We start from the raw sequence: 6,224 nt of genomic DNA, 5'->3' as shown, positions 1-6,224 counted from the left end.
ATAGCCTGATCATGGAACATTCTTTCGTTCCTTTCTATCCAAACTTCCCAAATAAAGATAGATGGGCAAATATTCCATAGTTTCCTATATATATAATTACTACTATCAGTTGGCTAGCCCCTAAGGAGATCATCCAACGATTTTGGCAAAGGAGTTGTCCAGCCCAACATTTGTTTGAGCCAATTCCAATAGGATTATGTACATGGACATGTATATAAAAGATGATTAGAATTTTCACTGTCTTGCTTACATAGAACACATCTTGATGGTCCCTCAATGCCCATCTTCCTAAGTCTATCAATTGTTTAAATCCTCTTTTGGGAGACAATCCACAAAAAAAAGCATGCCTTTGGTAAACATGATGAATCCCAATAGAGTTTAAGGGGGGTATTCACTTCTTCCCACCTTTGGGATTGGGTGATTACTCTATATCCATTTTTAATGTTATACCTGCCATCTTTTGATGTTACCCATATGAGTTTGTCATTTCTCTCTAACTACTTTATTTCCTCTTATGGATATTTTTTCGTAAACCTTTTTGCTACTGGTTCTAAGTCAATATTGTCCAGAGATTTCCATTCCCAACTTATACTATCATTATTATCTTTTTTAGTTTTATAATTGCTAACCTTACACCCCTAGAGTTTGACTAATTACACTTTAAGGATGGCTGGAATCCCCATGCTGTCAACTGGGGGGTGACCATCCCATAAATCATCCTAGAAGAGAGCTTCATCACCATTACCAACATCCTATGTGAGATATTTACTAATAAGGGCTCTGCTTTTAACTATAAAATTCTAGCTTTTGAATCCTTTAGGAAGGATCCTCATTCTAAACAAGGAGTAGGGATTGGCTACACTAAGGTATTTGTTATAAATAATTTTGATCTCCTTCAAGAAAAAGTTGCCATGTTAGTTTAGCCCCTAAAGCTTCATTTTGCCAACTTAAGTCTTTGAAACCTAGGCCTCCTACTTCCTTTGGTTTACATAATTTTTCCCATTTTATAAGAACCAATTTTTTATGCTCGTCAGTGTCATTCCAAAGGAAGCTTCTGAGTTTTGCTTCAAGCTTCTTATTGATACTTTTAGATAGAGGTAAGCAAGAAAGGGGCTATGTTAGGAGGGCAGGTAAAATTGCTTTGATCTTAGTAACTTTACCTATTTTTATAAGTCATTTATCTTTCTAGCCTCCTATCCTTTTATCCATCCTATCAAAGATATTGTGCCATCCCTTGTTAGTTTTACTGCCTTTTTCTAACTCTATTCTTAAGTATTTATAGGGGAATGTGCCCCTTTTATATCCCATAATATTACAAATCTATTTTATTATTTCAGGTTTGGTGTTAATGAAGAATATTTCCAATTTTGTAGCATTCACTCTTTGACCTGAAGCTTCCTTATATTGTTGAATGGTTGTCTTAATGTTTAGGGCCTCTTTTATTGTACTTTCTCCCGGTAAAATGGTATCATCTGCATATTGTTGGTGGGTTATATTAGAGACATTTTTGATTATAGTAATATCCCTAATTTTGCCTTCAGAGTGTGCTATGGTAATTGTCCTACCAAAGGCTTCTGCCATGATAATGTATAGGAAAGGCGATAGGGGATCTCCTTGTCTTATACCTCTTGATGTGTTAAAGAAACCTTTAAGGATCCCATTAATAAGAATGAAGATTTTAGTTGTTCAAATTCATTGATAAATAAGATTAATCCATTGGTGAGAGAATTCAAATGCTTCTAAGGTTTTGCATAAAAACCTCTAGTCAACCATATCATATGCTTTATGAATATCTAGTTTCATGAACATGCTTGCCATTTTATTTTTATTAGCAGAGTGTAATGTTTCTTTTATAATTAGTATCCCATCTAGAATCGATCTTCCTAGTACAAAATCCATTTGTTCTTCTGAAATAAGCTTAGGGAGAAACGCTTTCATTCAGTTCACTAGGATTTTAGATATGATTTTATAAATGGTGTTGCAAAGAGCTATAGGTCTAAAATATCCTGATTTTTTTAGGATAATTTTTTTTGGGAATTAAAGTAAGAAAGGTAGTATTAATTTCTAATAGTAGTTACCCACCATTTCTTGACGCTTCAATGGCTTTCCAAAGATCAATTGTGATAATATTCCAACATTTTTGGAAGAAGAAAGCCTGGAATTTGTTTGGACCTGGAGAACTATCAAGGTTCATGTTGAATAACACAGATCTGACTTCTTCCAAAGATATAGGAGAGTTTAATGCTTTATTATCTTCTATAGAAATTACTTTTGGAATAACTTCAAACATTTTTGCTTGAGCTGTCATATTCAAACTCTTGAAATTGTTTAGTAAATTATTGAAATGATCTACCAAAATCTTTGATATGTTGTCAAGGCTTTCAATGATAGATCTTGATAAGTCTTTAATTTTAATAATTTTTCTTTTAGCTCTAATATATAAAGTGCTATTATGAAAAAAAATTGTATTACGATCTCCCTCTTCTAGCCATTTTTCTCTTGATTTTTGTCTCCAAAAGACTCGTTCCTTTGCTAGGATGTTTTCTTGTCTGGCGAGGAGTTCTTTTTCTAGTAGGAAGTTCTCATTATCCATACCTTCTTTAATTACTTTTGTGTTTAATTATTTAAATCTTTCTTCGATGTCTAATTTTTCTTTAAATATATTGTTGAAATGTTCTTTATTGCTTAAGTGTATTTTCTTTAATCTTTTTCATCTTAGAGACAAATATATACATTTTGAAACCTTTAAAATTGCCTTGATTCCACCATTCTCTAACGAGTTTCATAATTTTTTTTGTCTAAAAGCCACATTTTTTCACTTTTAAAGGGGTTTCTTATAGGTTTAGAAGGTTCCAAAAATTCAATCCTAATAAGATAGTGGTCTAATCCTGCTATAGGTAGGATTGAGGCTCAAATATCTAAGTCTAGTCCACTTACTTCTCCTTTGAGAAAGAACTTGTCCAGTTTCTCAGCTATAAAGGAGAAGTCTTTCCTTCTATTATTCCATGTGAACTTACCATTATTAATAGGAATATCAAAAAGGTTGTTAAGGTCTGTCCATTTTTTAAATTCCAAAGATGCTTGGGAAATTTGCTGCATGTCTCCAAATTTTTCATCTATATTCATGATAGTATTAAAATCTCCACCTATAAGAATGAGTTCATTGTTGTGATTATTAATAAATAGACTTATTTCTTCCCATAGTAGTTTTTTATCTATGCTATTTATCAGGCCATATATTTTTATTAGAATTAGCTGCAGGTTAGTCTTTATGCTTTTAATTTTGTTGCTCATCCACGAATAGTCTGATTTTAGTATATTTAGAGTTACTTTCCTAGGATTCCAAATCATTCCTAATCCCCCTGAGGCTCTTTAGATTCGTGTAATTTAATGTTCCAGCTACCTAATTTATTTTCTAGCTTAGATCCTTCTTCCTTATTTAGTTTGTTTCTTATAACATAATAATTTCATAATCAAATTGTTTTAAATTATGTTTTAGTAATTGTTTCTTGCTAGGTGCATTCAAGCCCCTAGCATTCTAGGTATTGATCTTCATGCTGCCTTGGGAACGCTCTTCCCCTTCCCTGTATTAAGTAACTCATTGATCTTTTGCTATTCTTTTGCCTACTCATCTACTTCTCTAAGTTCTTTAAGAGACTTCCTTCCTCTTTTAGTTTTCAATTTGCCATATTTAGGGATATTTATCCCTTCTTTATTCATCAAAATACCAAGATGTTCTATGTTCTCTTGAGCATTTAAAGCACTTTCAGATTGTATAATTTCTTCATTCTCAATTTTTTCTTCATTCACTAATTCTTTCATTATCTGTTTTGCAAGACTTATCTAATTTTATATATATATAACAAATCTACTAAATTTGGTGACTTCCATGTACAACTCAAATCAATACCATCTCCTTGTACTGTTATTGTTCTAGATTCGATTGTCTATAGACCTTTATTTCTTTAATCTTCCTCCTCAATGCTTAGCATATCTCTTCTCAAATCTTCAGAGGTGTAATTATCTCCACCTATTTTCAAAACTTGCTATATTAAATCATCTTTCTGTGATTCACTACTTTTATCAATATTGTTGAAGTTAAAAACTTGGATCAATTCCTTAGTTAATATTTCCAAATCCTCTTTCTCTACCTCACATGAAATTACCATTTCCATATCATCATTCTTTGATAAATCCTTATCCAGGAAGACTTGAAAATCTTGTCTAATAATTCCTTTTATCTTACTTTAATCCTTCTCCCTTGCATTGTCTTCACTCATTTTATAAAAAGGAGATTCTTGTATTGTGGTTGGTGTCTGCCAAAATTTGGTACATCATTTTAATTCCTCTTTTTTGGAGTCTATGCTCTCCTTCATTGACTCTTCCATCTTTTACAGTGGAGTTTCCATTTTTTTTTTGAATGCATTCAACATTTCTTCGCTTTGGAGAATCGTCAGAGAAAATACTTTTGTTTTCTATTTCTTCAAGAGTCTTATTGCTATCCACTAGGAGTTTTTTCTCCTAAGACCTTGAGTCCTTTTCTAACAATTTTTCTTTCCATCTTATTGCTCCTATGTTCTTAGAATTTTGTGTTTTCATTTGTTTTTTATTTAGTCTTCTACTGTTGTTAACTATCCTTGCCATATTATATTATGTAATTCCTTCTATTGTACTATTCATTTCTTTGGAGTTTTGATCTTCATAGATAAGATCTAGATTCATCTATAGATGAGCTTCTTTAAACTTTCCCAGATCTAACAATTAAGTGATTTCTTTATTGTTATTTGGATTTAAAACCTTTTCCTTTTCTTTGCTTTGATAATCTTTTTCTTTTGAATCTTGAATTGTTTCTATTCTCTCTTTTGATCTTCCTTGGAGATATGTATGAGACTTTTACTAATCCTTGTAGTTACAGTTGTGGTTTTTGTTTTTTCTGATCTGATTTCTCCATCCTCCATTTCTGCTACTAATTTTTCTTGTGTAACCTTACTCAGCACCATAGGATCTATCACATTTATGCTCTTCCCCTAGCTTTCTTTTTTATTTCTAATGTAAATCATAGGGAAGGTATCTTTAAGATTGGATGTAGGTTGAAAAGTTTTAAATGAGATCTTTCTCTCATTATTTAATCTGACTATTTCTGAGATTTTGCCTTCAAATCTATAATGTTTCAATTTATAGATGGAGTTATTTGAAATTGACTTAATATAATTGAATTCCTGATTTTTATTTTTAATGTTGATAAAAAATTTAACATTATTGCAATATTTATAAGAGGCATCCATTCCTATCAAATTCCCATTTGAAAATCCAATTTTCCTAAGAATCTCTACATGCATAAGTTTAGGAGGGAGTGATTGAATGGAGATCCATGATGGTATAAAGAAGTTTATCTGTCTCTTCCTTACAATCTGGAATCCATTCAAAGAATTTAACAACATATCCTTTAAAATAACAATCAGAGACAAAGAGGAAATCTTTTTTTTAACACATTCATCACTACAATGTATATATAACAATCTATTTGAATGGTGATATATACTTACCTGATTTTTGCAGAAATCCTTTAACCAGTTAATAAGATTGATCATCTCTTGTCTTGGCCCATTCTGAAACGCAAAATACCAACATTCTTACATTCCTACCAACAATCTTCGCTATCTTGATTGCTAATAATCAAGATTTGTTATTCAGGTTTATTTTTCAAGGGCCAAAGAGTCGTGGGTTGATTAGGGGGATGAGTAGGAGACATGGTGCTACCAATCCTACGATTGGGGGGGGGGGGGGGGGGGGGATATATGAATTAGAAGGTTTATGGGGAGTTTTGGGATTGGAATTTTCACTCTTTCGAAGATTTGCTCTACACAAATTGAGGGATCTCACAACGGGTTCAAATAGAAATCCTATCTACTGGGAATATAGAGGTAATCTATTTTGGCCTGCATATTTAGTTTGGTTAAAGAAAAAGATTTGTTTGTCTAAGCTTTCAGTGGAGTAAATGATATTAGGGTAAAAGCCTTTTCCAATAGAGGTGTTACCTAATTTGGGGAAATCATCTCTTTTTTGAGAAAAACACTGAGGCTTACTTGCCTTAATATGCGCCACTATGAACTGGAGTGTGTTGCCTTGGTTTGTTTCCAATTTAGATCTCTCTCTATTATTCTTATTGAATTTTGCCACTGGTTGAAACCCTAACCTTTCTGTTGATTTCATTGATATCTCTT

This window comes from Cupressus sempervirens, chromosome 11, assembly GCF_028749045.1.
Source record: "Cupressus sempervirens isolate cs-2001-9-10 chromosome 11, ASM2874904v1, whole genome shotgun sequence".
Classification (NCBI taxonomy): domain Eukaryota; kingdom Viridiplantae; phylum Streptophyta; class Pinopsida; order Cupressales; family Cupressaceae; genus Cupressus; species Cupressus sempervirens.
The sequence above is the reverse complement of the archived record's forward strand: the minus strand, read 5'-3'. Positions refer to the sequence as shown.